The 15763-nt window shown below is 38.8% G+C and overlaps 2 protein-coding genes across 3 annotated transcripts in view; one reads left to right on the top strand and one right to left on the bottom strand.

The window, feature by feature from the left end:
- The window catches only part of fgl1b (fibrinogen like 1B), a 37816-nt gene extending 35644 nt beyond the window's left edge, over positions 1–2172 (bottom strand). The window contains exon 1 of the mRNA XM_039745844.1: positions 2125–2172. The gene's annotated coding sequence lies outside the window, so the exon portion shown is untranslated. The remainder of the gene's footprint in view (positions 1–2124) is intronic.
- Positions 2173–14071: 11899 nt separating this feature from the next.
- The window catches only part of tpte (transmembrane phosphatase with tensin homology), a 92698-nt gene continuing 91006 nt past the window's right edge, over positions 14072–15763 (top strand). For both annotated transcript variants that reach the window (XM_039745841.1, XM_039745842.1), the window contains exon 1: positions 14072–14487. The gene's annotated coding sequence lies outside the window, so the exon portion shown is untranslated. The remainder of the gene's footprint in view (positions 14488–15763) is intronic.

Raw genomic sequence — 15763 nt, 5'->3', positions numbered from 1 at the left:
CACTTGTGCCGTTATACACCTTTATCATAAGAGCATCCCTTATCTAAGATAGAGCTTTCGATCAGAAGAAAATATGAAGCTGGTTTTAAATTAAGCGTCGCTGAATAGCGAAAGAAATTGGTAACTGCGCTGCTGCAACACAATTTGATGCGTCTGAGAAACTGATGTGAGATCGGAGGAGGCAAGAACATGTAAAACAAAAAAATTTAAGTGTCACATTTTTGAACAAGCGTATAAGTCGGGGTCTGATTTTATGATCGATTTTTTGGGTTTCAAGACCTGACTTACACGTGAATATATATGGTTTATATGGTGCATATATATATGTGACTGTATTCTGCTCTGTGGTGAAAAGCCATGTTCACAGTGAGCTGCTGAAATAGGCACAACAAGCATGATCTCAACAATATGTAGAATATTGTGGAAAACTGACAATATTGCACAGAAAGACTACCAACAAACTGTTATAAGTCCATCCACCCATCCATTATCCAACCCACTATATCCTAACTACAGGGCCACGGAGGTTTGCTGAAGCCAATCCCAGCCAACATAGGGCGCAAGGCAGGAAACAAACCTCGGGCAGGGCGCCAGCCCACCACAGGGCACACACACACACACACACACCAAGCACACACTAGGGACAATTTAGAATCGCCAATGCACCTAATCTGCATGTCTTTGGACTGTTGGAGGAAACTGTAGCACCCGGAGGAAACACGGGCCGACATGGGGAGAACATGGAAACTCCACGCAGGGATGACCCCGGATGCAGCAGTGCTACCCACTGCGCCACTGTGCTGCCCCTATACATATACATACATATTATATATTATATTATACTGTATATATACTATAAATGTCATCGTGACATATCCTTTAGAAAACAATTTTAGTTCCATTGGCCTTTAATCTGAATATTGACTCCATACAAAATAATACTATCCAATTTTCTGCAATACCAATTAAGCACGATATACAGTACTGTATATATTTCCATACAAAGCTGCATACAGCTTCCTAAGAAATGGCACAACAGTTGGGGAAATGACATGTAAAGTGCTCTAACAAATAGGAATAATTATGAGTTGTGAGATATCCCAGAATGTCCCTTCATCACAGTGAAAGTCTCAAAAAAGTACCTCTCAGATGTGTAAAATGCTTAAAATGTGAACACATGCAGAATAATTCCCTTCTACAGATTAGGGCAGTTAAATCCGTCCTGAGACACAATATTTTTTATAATTCTGTACATGGTTCAGCTGCAAATGTGCTCAAAAATACAATGAAAGCAGGATCTTTTGACACACAAAATACAGGCTTCATGAATGTCAGGATAAATGGCTAAAGCAGCCATAGCAAGGGAGACTGTTTTAAATTATTGAAACCATCCGTGATAACTACAGTTGCAAGGCTGGGGCAGCCACACGTACTTTAAAGAGATCTGTAAAAGGCACTTGCAAACCAAGAATTACTTATTGGGGCTACCTTAAGCATTCCGGGCTTTGTCATTTTAACAAGAAGTTAAGAGTGAATTTAGTGCAGATGCAAACATGCGAAAGACAACAGCAATTTCTTGAATTGTGAAATATACTCACTGAGTTTCTCTCAAATGTCACTAAAATTAAAGTGTTTTAACGGCTTAGATAGATAGATAGATAGATAGATAGATAGATAGATAGATAGATAGATAGATAGATAGATAGATATGATACAATGTTGTTTCAGAATCAAAAGTCACAATATATTCCTGGTAAGTATACTGTACATTCATTAATTTTATTTAACCGCTTATCTAGATGAAGCCTGCAAGCAGCAAATGTGGAAAAACAGAAGCTCACAAATAAAGTAAAAATTAATTCCGTATTATAAAGAACAAATCTGCCTTGCTAGTACATGCACAGCCATTTTTTCTTTTCATTTATTAATATGAAATTAACATTGTCCTTTTCCACTTTGAACATTAACATCATAATCCGTCATATGCTGATGACCACCTGCTCTAACTACATAAAGTGTATACACACACATATATATATATACAATATATTTATATATATGCAGTATACAAAAATAAAAAGAGGTATGTTGCACAATTTTAAAGAACATATAAACAAATATTACCTTAGTGTGGTATCCACAACTTCCAAGACGGACTATGTCGCAATAAAAGCTTCTGCTACTCGACTTACTACATATATCCCATTCTTCCAGATGGTCCTGATTAAAAGGGTAAGATACTCTGTTGCGTCATTCCATTCCATCTTGGAATGTTGAACAAACACCAGATTCACACAACTTGAAGAAGTCCAAAAATATTTGAAGCATATTTCTTCTGACAAACTGAATAGTTACCACAGTTAATCTGTTAAATGCTTTTCAGAGAGCCAAAAGAAAAAGAAAAAAACAAAACAGTGAAGCATGGAAAATTCACCTGATTTCCAGATGTTACTGCAGCTCAGCCAAAGTCAGGTATGGGGTTTTAAATGGTTTGCCTTTTATATTCTGGCTGTATAACAAGAGCAAGTTAATAGAGGCTTTGACCTAGTAATGACATTTAGATTACATTTTATTGTAATATGACAGAACATTGTGACCTCTGATCATCTTAAGTGAATTCAGGAAAGGGGTGACCAAAGCTCATCCTGACAGCAAACAGTCCTGGACAGGGCATTGGACCATCTCAGTGCCCACTTACTCACACATCCATCCATCCACACCATTCTGAATCACTAGTTAACCTAACCTGCACATCTTTGGGGATGTGGTAGAAAAATTAAAGGATCAAGATGAAAACCCATGCAGACACAGGGAGAACTTGCAAACACCATGTCTGAATATGAGATCAAAGGTTCATCCAATTCTGCTATGAATCAGGAGACATCCGCAACACAAAAGACAGCATCGAGGTAGGCAGCCACTCATTGATGTCCCTTTCCCTTCCTTTTTCTTTCTATCCTGTGTTACTGACTAGGCCACTGTGCCTCTCCGCTCTCCTGGGACTATCCTGACAACGTGCTTCTTTTGCTTTGGACCATTTTTTACAAGGCTTAGGCAGGTTTAAGGGGTGAACTCTGGTTTTAGGTCTTTTCGTTTTGTATGTTTTATATTTACCTATCAACCCCTCTTTCTCTCTCTCTCTCTCTCTCTTTTTGCAGTTTTCACTTTTCATTTCTTGTATTTACTCCATTCAATTAAAAAATCATTTTTTTATTTTTCTTGGTGCTCAACTTTATTTCAAAACAATATAGTAAAAATGTGTGTTACATTTACAAACACTCTTTATGTCAGCGAGGGCCCTTACAACAGTCACCAGAAACCTAAATGGAAAATCAGAAAACAGAACTTCAAATATCCAGACATAACAGAGTCTAGTATACTCCTTAAGCCCAAAAAACTTCACTGTGGTGCATTGTTCAACAATCATGCAATCCTGCAGTGGACTGTCCATGTTTATTTGACAATGGCTTAAACTAGACTAACAGCAGAGAGCTGCACTGTTCGTGCCCAAATTACCCATAAGCCATTGCAAACATCTTGTACTGTACTAGTTCTTATCCATTGTGATTGCTGCTTAATTTTCAGATTGCCTTCACTTTTTGATTTACCCTCGTATGTTACCTGCTTTATCCTCAGTTATACATCTGATAAAGTCTATATAGCTTAAATGTTTGTTTTTTACCTACTTTCCTTTTCAGAGTTGAAATAACCTTTAAACTTTTCTTCCAGATAGATAGATGCACTTAAAAATTAACCTTCCACTGAAGTTGTTAGTGATTACGTCTCTCAGACCTGTATAAAAATTAAGCAGAAAGAAAAATTGGGTCAAAGTCAGTGGACAGCAAAGAGGTTAACTAAAATATGCTCTGTTGGTTACTTGTTCATGAATCATCAGCCCATCATCAAAGCCCATCAGAGAATATTCTTTTCACATCATCTGCGGAAATTCAATCTCCCTCAAGCATTACTGATCCAATTGTACACAGCCCTCATCAAATCCATTCTGACCGCATCTACTGTATAAATGTCTGGTGTGATGCTCCCTCTGTTCAGGCTAAGGCTAATCTGCAATGTATTATCAAGGCCTGTGAAAGGATCAACTGTTGTAACTGCACATTCAAGACCTATATGAGTTCAGGGTAAGGAAGAGGACCACAAAGATCAATCCTGATCCAGCTCAACCAGGGCATTATCTGTTCCAAAGACATCCTCCCAGCAAACATCTTAATGTAGTCAAAGCATAAACAACTACGTCACCTAAATATTTTTTTCCACATGCAGTTATTCTTATTAATCAGGTCTGAGCTTCTACTCAATATCTATGTTCATATAAATAAACACTAGACTGCCTGGACGGTTAAATTCTTCTATCTCTTTATTTATTTTTTTTGTATTGCCTTTGTATGCTGCATCATATTTTATCACTTTATATTTTATCTTCTTACATTTATCTTTTGTATTTTGTATTTCCCTTGTATGTTACAACAATACTATCAAGATAAATTCCTAGTACACATTAGTGTACCTGGCCAATAAAGTGAAGCCTTAAATGGCCAAGGTCAGATTTACTTGTCTGAACTTATCATGACTTACAAACCAGAGCGCCCATTAAGATCTCAAATGCTGGTCTGCTTATGATTCCAAGAATTAATAAAATAACAGTGGGAGGTCGAGCTTTTAGTTACAGGGCCCCTAAACTGTGGAATGGTCTCCCTGCTACTGTAAGAGATGCCCCTTCGGTCTCAGCTTTCAGCTGAAGACTCACTACTTCAGTTTAGCACACCCTGACTAGAGCTGCTGATTAACTGTACAGACTGCTTCTCTGTTGTTAGTCATTAGCACTAAAACATACGTAACATGATAGTTATAATTTGTTACTAACCCTCACCTATTCTGTTTCTCTTCTCGGTACTCAAATGTGGCATTTGGCGCCACAGCCCACCTGCCAAGTTGTTTTGCCTGCCTAAGGTAAACAACAACATTTATTTATATAGCACATTTTCATACAAAAAAATGTAGTTCAAAGTGCTTGGTAAGGTAAAGTCATCTCTGATGAAGGATTGCAGGAATCGTCGGGTAGATGGGTCCTTTCATTGGATTGGCTGGCCGAGTGCCGTCTCAGCTGTAAAATGGCCAATAGGGGGAGGCAGCTTGATGGCTGAGGCAAGGTTATTATAGTTTTGACTTTTTATATTAGTTTTTATTTCTATATTTTTTCTGACCTTACTTGGAAGTTCAGTTTACTTTTAGTTTTCTTTCATCGTATATTTTTAGTTTTAGTTTAGTTTTTATTTCACAAAGACATTTTTGTTTTATTTTTACATCTATTAGTTTCAGTTTTGGTTTTAGTAATTAAGGCAGCTCCTACAGAGTTTAGTTTTGTGTCATAATCAGACAGAACTGTACACTTAACAGATTTGGATACAAGTTTAATGTTAATGGAAGCTAACTACACTACATGGTTTACTATCTGGTTTTGTTTTTGTCTGATAAAAACAAGCATAATCAAAACTAGATACTGAATATGAACAATTTTACACAATTTTATAATTTTTAAAATATTTTCTCATGAAAATCACGGGTGCTTAGGAAGAACAGGGCTCTTAGAATTGAATCAGTGTGCAGACCCCTCTTAGTGGCATTGAGGGAAACAAAGAAAAAAAACATGTAGCAATATCAGGTATTTTGAGTTGTGAATATGAACTAAAAAAGATAAATTAAAAAATATTAGATAAATACAAAAACCCATTAGTATGTTTAGTTTATCATCACTTTGCAGACTCTCTTTGCCTACCTACCTTTGTTTGTGTTGCTTCACGGTTAAACAATGTTTTTAAAGCAAAGGTGATTGGTCAGCAACAATATGCTGATCTTGTATGATGACCTAGTCAGTCTCTTGATCAGTGCCGTTTTATTTTCAAACACCAGGAGTGGTCTCCCCTAGACTTTCTTGTATACTCAGATATGGGGATTGATATTTAAGGAGTAAACCAGCAAGACAATGATTATATTTTTATATTATGTACATTAGGGAACCATCAACAACAAATCAAATCAAATTAATAATATATTGAACATTATAAAAGTAAAGTTGAATAAATCAGACTCTGCAGCTGCATGAATAAAAAAATAAAGTATGTGTTCAGGTAAAGTACCACTTCCGGGTGATGTATTTGGTCCAAAAGTTAATACAGATCTACAATTGTGGTGTAACAACCACTTGCCGAATTTCATCCATCTATCTAGTTGCGTTTTTGAGTTATCGTGTTTACACACACACGCGCACACACACACACAATTCCAAAAAACTGTATTTTTGGACTCTGGGAGGTCTATAACGTCAACATTTATCAAAATATCAAGGTTGGATTTTTTCATGATTACTATATCTTCTCTATACTTCGTATATGAGAAAGTAAAACTGATTTCTCCTGTGCGAAGTGGCAGGTAAATTGCTGTCAACAAAAAGCAGTCACCCGAGAAATAAACTGAAACGTTACTCACTCATGATTTTTCTGTCCATTCTGTTTTCAGCCGTTTGAATTACATCTTGATATGCAACAAGCACAAAGAAAGGCAGCACGTAAATCGCTTTCTATTTCACACGCTTTATGTGCCTGCATTCAGCTTGCTCTGTCACCGCAAATGCTGTGTGAAAACCCGCCCCCCATCACCAGCTGCTGCTCACTGGATGAATATGTGCGGGAGGCTCGTGCTGGATGGCTTTCTGTTTTAGAGGTAAAACTTACAAGGGTTAAAGACTAACGGCAAGAATATTCATTCAAAAATGAAAACTAAAAATACTTTAGTAAATTATTATTTTATTTCAGTTAATCTTTACAGACTACTTTAATAGTTTAGCTTTAGTTTTTCATTTTGGTTTTGTTAATTATATTATTTCAGTTTATGAAAATGTTCTTTTTATAATAGTTTCAGTTGTGATTTTAATTTTTGTTAACTATAATAACCTTGGGCCAAGGTCTCCAGGACTCTGAACAAATCCAAATCATATTATGTGATATCATATACTGTTAAATTCCGCTCCGTATTTGTAATATTTTTATTTTTATACTGTAGTGAGGATTCTTGTGTTCTGTGTATTGTATTGTATTGACCCCCTTCTTTTTGACACCCACTGCACGGTGCTGGTCTGTGGGTTGACTCTGACTGTTCTCACCATTCGTCACTTCTGTCTATCCGAAATCTTTCTTGGTCTGCCACTTCGAGCCTTAACTTGAACTGAGTCTGTGGTCTTCCATTTCCTCAATATGTTCCTAACTGTGGAAACAGACAGCTTAAATCTCTGGGACAGCTTTCTGTATCCTTCCCCTAAACCATGATGGTGAACAATCTTTGTCTTCAGGTCATTTGAGAGTTGTTATGTGACCCCATGTTGCTACTCTTCAGAGAAAATTAAAGGAGGAGGGAAACTTACAATTGACCCCCTTAAATACTCTCTCATTATAGGATTCACCTATGTATGTAGGTCAGGGGTCACTGAGCTTACCAAGCCAATTTGAGCTCCAATAATTAATTCTAAAAGTTTTGGAATCAATAAAATGACAACGGTGCCCAAATTCATGCACCTGCCTGATTTTGTTTGAACAATTATTGCACACTTTCTGTAAATCCAATAAACTTCATTTCACTTGTCAAATATCACTGTGTGTGTCTCCTATATGATATATTTAACTGACATTTTTTATCGTAACAACCAACGATTTATACAGGAAAATAATGACTATTAACAAGGTTGCCCAAACTTTTGCATCCCACTGTAAGAGTAATCAGTAGTTATAATAAAAAAGCTTATAGAGAACAGGTTAAACAACTATTGGACTGGAGTATGAACAATAACCTGACTCTGAATGTTGATAAAACAAAACACTGTCAACTTCAGGAACACACCACCCACCTTCCTCCCACTGTGGAGTCAGTCAGGAGCACAAAGTCCCTGATACTAGAGACAACAAATTCTCCCTCCTGGACTCAATACACCCCCGCCACAGTCAAAGGGGAGGAGAAAAGAGACTGCACTTCCTGCAGCACATCAGAATAGCTTACCTCCCTGTCTCAACCTCATCACTTTATACAAAGGCAGCATACACAGTGTATTGACCATCTGAATCTCTGTCTGGTGTTGGGACTGACCAGATATCACTGCAGACAGTGGTAAGAGCAGCTGAGAATGTCACTGGGATGTCTCACCCTTCCATTGAGATACTCTTCAGCAAACACTGCAAAAACAGGGCCACCAACATTATCAGAGACCATAACAGCCCCACACTGCTCTATTTTCCCCTCTGCCTTCTAGCAAGAGTTATCAAAGTATGTGATGCAGAACTGCCAGATTTCATAAAAGTCTCATTCCACAAACCACTAGACTCTTAAATAATAATTGGTCTGCAAATACAGTGTTAGTCTGTCAATACGGTGCAGAATAAGCTTGTAATGTACCTGTGCAATATTAACTTATGTTATTGTCTGTAAAGCTAAATGTATGTATGTGGTGGATATTTGACATTTATATTTACATGTATTTGCTTAGCAGATGCTTTCATCCAAAGTGACTTACAAAACAAGTGACCAATATGGAGTAATCTCCTTTCTCCTTCCTATATTTTTGAGTGCCTGTCTCCCTACATTCCAAGATATAACTTTAGATTTTCTAATAGCAATCTGCTTATTATTCCAAGAGCAAAGCATAAAAGAAGTGGTGAAGGCAGCCTTTTGCTGTCATGCATCAAAAATCTGAAACACTTTACAATTAAGATTTGTCAGGCTAACACTATAGATCATTTTTAAAAAACTCCTAAAAACCCACTTTTCAATTTGGCTTTTTCATAACTACAATTTAGTTCTACCCTTAATAAACTAAATATGCACACTGTTCAATGAAGCTGCAATCTTTATTAATCTTTTCTTTGTTTTCTTTCCTGGTTCCTCTGTGGTGGCGTTCTGCGCCTCCACCACCTGATCAAAGTCCTATTCAGCTGCCTGCGATGTTGGAATGAAAGCGGATACCACAATTAGTCACAAGACCGACTGCATTGAATCCTCTAAGATACAGTAGGTGGTGAGCAACATCAGTTCTGGAGGGCTGTAGGGGCTGCAGGTTTTTGTTCCAACCCAGTTGTTTAATTAGACACCAAGGAGGTGTCACCCATTGCATAACTGCACTTGGGTCTTAATTTGGAATCCTGAGGTGGTTTGTTGTGTGGTGGGTGCTGTATCAGTGCATGCTCTCAACCTCTCTCATTCTCTCTCTCTCTCTCCTAATTAGAGATATTATTTAATTTCATGGCTTGATTGGGTTTTAACTATGTAATGTCCCTTTCCAATGATAGCTTTCAGATTATTTCGAGCCTAAAACAGACGAGTTATTCTTAGTCCTTCACATTTTTTCTTCTTAGTTTCCTTTCAAATATTTAATTAAACTAGATAATTGACGATGAATACACACAAGTGTAAATAGCAGCAAGTTAGATGGAGACCTGCCAGTTCTTTCCTCATTTGCATCTTAGTTTAGGCAGCTGTTTAAGACTAAAAGAAGTGAGTCAAGTAAAAGAAAGTATAAAAATGTTGCTTGAGCAATAATCTCTTCATCATCAATAATTGGTTTCTCATTAAGAAACTGGGATGGAGCAAAAAATGTGTCTCTCCAGGACTAATGTTGCTCACCACTGCTCTAAGATGAAGCCTAAAAACACCAACAAAGAACCACTTAAGGATATTTGTGTTAGGTAGAATACCCAAGGTGTGCTGGGTGGTATTTTGGCTTGGAAACCTTACAGATTTTGTTTTTTTTTTTTCTCCTGCCACACCACATGCACTTCAAAAGCGGCCATCCACTAGAAGCTAAGCATCTTCTTGGATGGGAGACCATCTAGGAAAAAGCTTTGGGTTGCTGCTGGAAGAGGTGTTGGTGAGGTCAGCAAAGGGAGGTTAACCTATGGTCTGAACATTAATCCCAATGCCCAAGCGCAGTGACAGGGACACTGTACTGTAAAAATATCACTGTCCTTCGGATGAAACGTAAAACCAAGGTCTCGACTCTCAGTGGTCATAAAAGATCCCTGGGCATCCTTTGTAAAGACTAGGGTGTATCTTGATGTCCTGGGTAAATTGGCCACCACTGCCTAGTCATTCTGGCCCCCTAATCATCCCTGTCTCTAATTGGCTAACTGTCCCTCACCACTTCACACATAACAGCTAACGTGTGGTCAGCATATTGGCACAAAACTGGATGCTGTAACATCATTCAGATGGAAGCTACACATTAGTAGAGATTAAAGAGGCTACCCATTCACTATGAAAAGCACTTTGAGTAGTGAGAAAAGTGCTATATAAATGTAAAGAATTATTATACACTTATTTTTTTTTTTAATCCATGCAGGCCACCTGACCTTATCCTCAGACACAGATTTAGAGACTTCTATATTTAAAGACTATACTTCCCTTCAATACATATCTATCATATGTACGTGTGCATTATTTATTTTTGTATACTATTTATTCATTATTATTCTTATTTCATTTAAACTTTTTTTTCATTTCTTGTAACTTTCTCTTTGACATCTTGTAAAGCACTTTGAGCTTGTAAGAAAATGTACTATAGAAATAAATGTTATTGTTGCCACCCACAAAATGGGCATGAGATTTGCACTCTAAACCAGGGATTCTTAACCTGAAGTCAGTGGAACCCTAGGGGGACCATGGATGAGTTTAAAGGGGTCCGTGAGGGTCAGATAAACATTAACATTTATATTTACTGCTTATGGTTTACAAAGCCTTAAATAATCTCACTCAAATCCTATATTACAGAATACCTGTTACCTTTCACTCCAAATCGTAACCTTAGATCTTCAAATGAGCGTCTGCTTATATTTCCAAGAGCTAAACTTAAAAGATGTGATGAGGCGGCCTTCTGCTGTTATGCACCTAAAATCTGGAATAATTTACCGATAGAAATTCAGTAGTCTAATACAGTGAAGCACTTTAAAAAAACTGCTAAAAACCCATTATTTTAACATGGCTTTCTCATAGCTCCATTTTAGTGTAACCTTGATATTCTGTATATGCATTTAATTACCGTATATACTTGCGTATAAGTCGGGACTTGAAACCCGAAGAATCAACCATAAAATCAGACCCCGACTTATACACCCGTTCAAAAATACTACACTTATTATTATTTTTTTTTTACATTGTCTTGTTTCCTCCAATCACAGACCAGTTTCTCAGACACATCGGATTTTGTTGCAGCAGCGCAGTTACCAATTTCTTTCGCCACTTCAACGACTTTTAATTAAAAACCAGCTTCATATTTTCTTCTGATCGAACGCTCCATTGTAGATGCTCTTATGATCAAGGTGTATGAGGGTGTGAGATACAAACAACACTAAACAGTTCAAACATTGTTTTGGGATAGTTTGGGTATTACTGTGTGGTCCCGTAGGCACAATGCATAGAAAAAAAAGCAGTGTGCTCCATGGTTACCCTCTCAGTTGGGCGTTAGCATTTCATAATCTCTTGGATCAATAGTGTACGTTTTCCACATTTGACTTATACGATGACATTACAAAACATGGGAGATTATATAGTAAAATCAAGTCCCGACTTACCTGCAGGAGAACTTAAACGCGAGTATATATGGTATCATATTTTTTCATGGCTCCGAAATCCGTACTAACCCCTACTTTCTCTGCTGTTCTTTTTCCAGTTTTCTGTCCACCACCTGATCAAAGAACCGTGCAGAACTTACATTGATGGATTGAAGGCCAGATGTCCACGTGACCATCATCGTCTAATTCTTCCACGTGAAGCCTGAAAACAATGAGGACTGATTTTGATCATTAATGTTAGGTAGAATACCTAGTGGGGGACGGATGGTCTCGTGGCCTCAGAACCCCTGCAGATTTCATTTTTTTCTTTAGCCCTCTGAAGTTTTTTTTTCTGTTTTTTCTGTCCTTCCTGGCCATACTTTACTCTTTTTTCTTTTTTAGTATTGCCTAATTTAAGTTTTATATTTTTTCTTTCTTCATCTTGTAAAGCCATTTGAGCTACATCATTTGTATGAAAACGTGCTATATACCGTATATACTCACAGATAAGTTCTCTCGCGGATAAGTCGGGACTTGATTTTATCGTATAATTTCTGGTGTTTTATAATGTCAGTCATATAAGTCAAATACGGAAAACTAACGAAACTGGTCCAGGAGATTATGATATGCTAACGCCAACCACGGAACACACAGCCTTTTTTTTCTATGTGGGTTCGGCAATGCGCTGTATCAGCGTGTGCTCCTAACCTCTCTCTCTCTCTCTGTTGTGCCTACGTGACCACACGGTAATACCCGAACTATACCGAAGCAACGTTTGCACGTTTTTTTGTATCTCACACCCTCATACACCTTTATCATAAGAGCATTCCTTATCTACAATAGAGCGTTTGATCAGAGGAAAATATGAAGCTGGTTTTAAATTAAACGTCGTTGAAGTAGCAAAAGAAATTGGTAACTGCGCTGCTGCAACAAAATTCGATGCTTCTGAGAAACTGGTGTGGCATTGGAGGAGGCAAGAAGATGTAAAAAAAAAACAATTTAAGGGTTGTATTTTTGAACGGGCGTATAAGTCGGGGTCTGATTTTATGATAGATTTTTTGGGTTTCAAAACCCGACTTATATGTGAGTATATACGGTATATGTTGTTCACTATACAACCCGGTACGGTTGAGAGTAGATGTAATAGTAATAGTAATCCATCCATCCATTATCCAACCCACTATATCCTAACTACAGGGTCATGGGGGGTCTGCTGGAGCCATTCCCAGCCAACACAGGGCGCAAGGCAGGAAACAAACCCCGGGCAGGGTGCGCACACACAATTTAGTTTACATGACAGCACTTTTAGGTCGTATTTGGTCAAATGCACATGCAGATTCATTCATTTTAAGGACAATTTCACTACAACAATGTACTGTACAACTGATAAGCTGTGCTTTGTTATTTTTTTAAAATCACAGAGACTTTTTAATTCCCCTCTAGCCATTGACCCCTGAATGACATCACAAGGTTGAGCAGACACAGATGGGGGTCTGCCACTGGAGGTCTGGGTTTTATACTTCCATCCATCATCAAAACTACAGGGTCACGGGGGTCTGCTGGAGCCAATCCCAGCTAACACAGGGCGCAAGGCAAGAAACAAACCCTGGGCAGGGCGCCAGCCCACCGCAGGGCACACACACACACCCAGGACAATTTAGAATCGCTAATGTGCCTAACTTGCATGTCTTTGGAGTGAACCCCATGCCAACATGAGAACATGAAAACTTCATGTAGCAAGGACCCAGGAAGTGAACCCAGGTCTCCTAACTGTGAGGCAGCAACACTACCCACTGTGCCACCGTGCCACCCAGTAGTAGTAATGGTAGTAGAAAACGTAGTAGTATTCATCTGTCTTAATTTGCACAAGGGGATTGTATTTCATAATTATAACGAGTGACCATTACTTTTTGCATAAAAAAGGAGTGGTTTTTTTTTAGATTGTTTACTTTAAAGTTTAATAATACTTTGTTTATGATCTACGGCTGGCGTCCTGCCCGGAGTTTGTTTCCTGCCTTGCGCCCTGTGTTGGCTGGGATTGGCTCCAGCAGACCCCCGTGACCCTGTAGTTAGGATATAGCGGTTTGGATAATGGCTGGATGGATATATGTATGACACAAACAAATCCAGATAAATAAAATTCATTATATTAATTGCATGCAAAGTTGTGTATATGTTAATATTTTTGGGGAAGGGGGGTCCATAGCCTTCATCCGATTCTTAAAGGGGTCCGTGATGAAAAAAAAAAGGTTAAGGATCACTGCGCTAAACGATACGGCTGCTTGACAACAGTGATAACCACTTTGCCAATAATAGAGGCAGGCAAAAATATATGGCTATTGTTTAAAAAGTACTCAGAAGTTACATTAATAAAGACAAGAAGGAAGCCACCAGTGGCCTCGTTATTTCACAGATACATAAACAAGCAGGAGGTTACTCGGCACATGACGATTGTGTATATCCACAGCGTCTCACCTTCCAAAACTGTCAACAAAACGAAGAACGTTTGCACAAGCAGGTTTTTGTTGTGTATGTTTTTCCTGCTGGAAGCACACAGGATGGCTTAGCAGCGCAGAAGAGGAGGAGTAGGAGGAAAAAGAGAAGCCGCCGAGCGGGGTGCAGGAAGAGAAAAAAACCGCTACGTCTGCAAAACGACGAAGAGCCAGTGGGAAAAAAGTGCAAGCGTCGTCAACCCGTGGGGCTGACTTGTGAGGACAACCTTTGAACCCCCCGCATGCCGAACGCTTCCCGCCCGGTGTCACGAGACGCGGCGCACAAGGCTATGGTCTGTCGGCTCAACTCGGCAAAGCGTCCTGACTGAAAGAGGAGAAAAAGTTCAACTCCTGGACCTAGACGCTTGTGGTTTATTTTTTGGAGGCACAGGGTGAGTGTGAGAATATTAATTTACACTGTAAACATTATTATAACTCTTTCGTGCTTGGAAGGTTTTCACGATTTGCGAGAAATTATTATGTGATCGGCATGTTCAGCGATCCTACACTAGAACCCGGTGCCGCCTGTTCCTCTTCATTGTGTAACCTGTAATTCATCGTCGTGGTAATCTTTTTGGATGTACATTCAAGAGTTGGCGCTGTCAGCCCTTAATGCTCGAGCTTCAGCTGCGATTTCGTGGAATACTTTGTTACCGGTCGCTAATTTCACTGTTTATTTTTTAATAGATAGCTGCCTCGCCGGTAGATTAAGTAAGTCGTTTAAGAATTGCTGCACCATCTCCGTCGGTGTGAAGTTTGTGCGTTCTCCTCCTTCATGTGTATGTTTTCTCAGGAACCTCCGGTTTCGTCCCACGTCCCATGAGCAATACTAGATCGGTATGAGGGACTCTGTCAGCAGATGAAGTGACACTCCTTCTAGGGTTCGTTAGGGCTCGAAAAGCGGATAAATCGTTTCGCTTAAATGGATGAATGGATTCGTATACAGAATCGCGCCCAGCGAGTGACGCTTTTCAAGCCAATGCAATTGGAAATACAGTTTCATTGATTTAAAAAATGAACAGCTTTTGTCTCCTTGTACCTTTTTATAGCACGTACAATAACCGAGATCGAGCTCTGGACATTCGTTAATTGCCAGCCTCGCGATCTGGTAATAAAACGTTTAACCGGCCGCGCTACAGCAGAACTGAAATGCGTTGCTCTCAGTTAGGCACGTTTTGCAATCTGGGCACCGCATCTATCGGTTTATATTGTACGATAATGACATTCAAATAGCGGCTAACGGCACTGTTTGTCACTACCTATCAATGATTGGCCCCCAATTCTCAACCTCTACTGGGAATTCTTTTGGATTTTCCTTCCACCCGTTTCCTGTCCCAGTAGAAATCATGGATTTCAAACTAATTACTTGAAGTGTCTCCAGATTTTCATCCTAGTCACGTTCTCCAATAACCGATTACTGTCTCAAATGTTACATTTCTTGCATTGACTGACATTTTAAGGTATATAAATCATCCATCCATATCCAGCAACCTTCTTAATCTGCTCATTCAGGGCAGGGTGGCAGAGCTTCTGGAGCCTTTCCCAGCAAGGCACCAGATATTGAAATCTGCACTGTTTATTTGTTTCTTAGCCAACTACTATTTAACAATAAGTACAGAGATGCTCCAGGACAAAGACTTGAACTCCCAGTTAAATACTTGTGCAGGA

This window comes from Polypterus senegalus, chromosome 2, assembly GCF_016835505.1.
Source record: "Polypterus senegalus isolate Bchr_013 chromosome 2, ASM1683550v1, whole genome shotgun sequence".
Taxonomy (NCBI): Eukaryota; Metazoa; Chordata; class Cladistia; order Polypteriformes; family Polypteridae; genus Polypterus; species Polypterus senegalus.
Note: the sequence above shows the minus strand (reverse complement) of the source record. Positions and strands in the feature narration are given on the sequence as shown.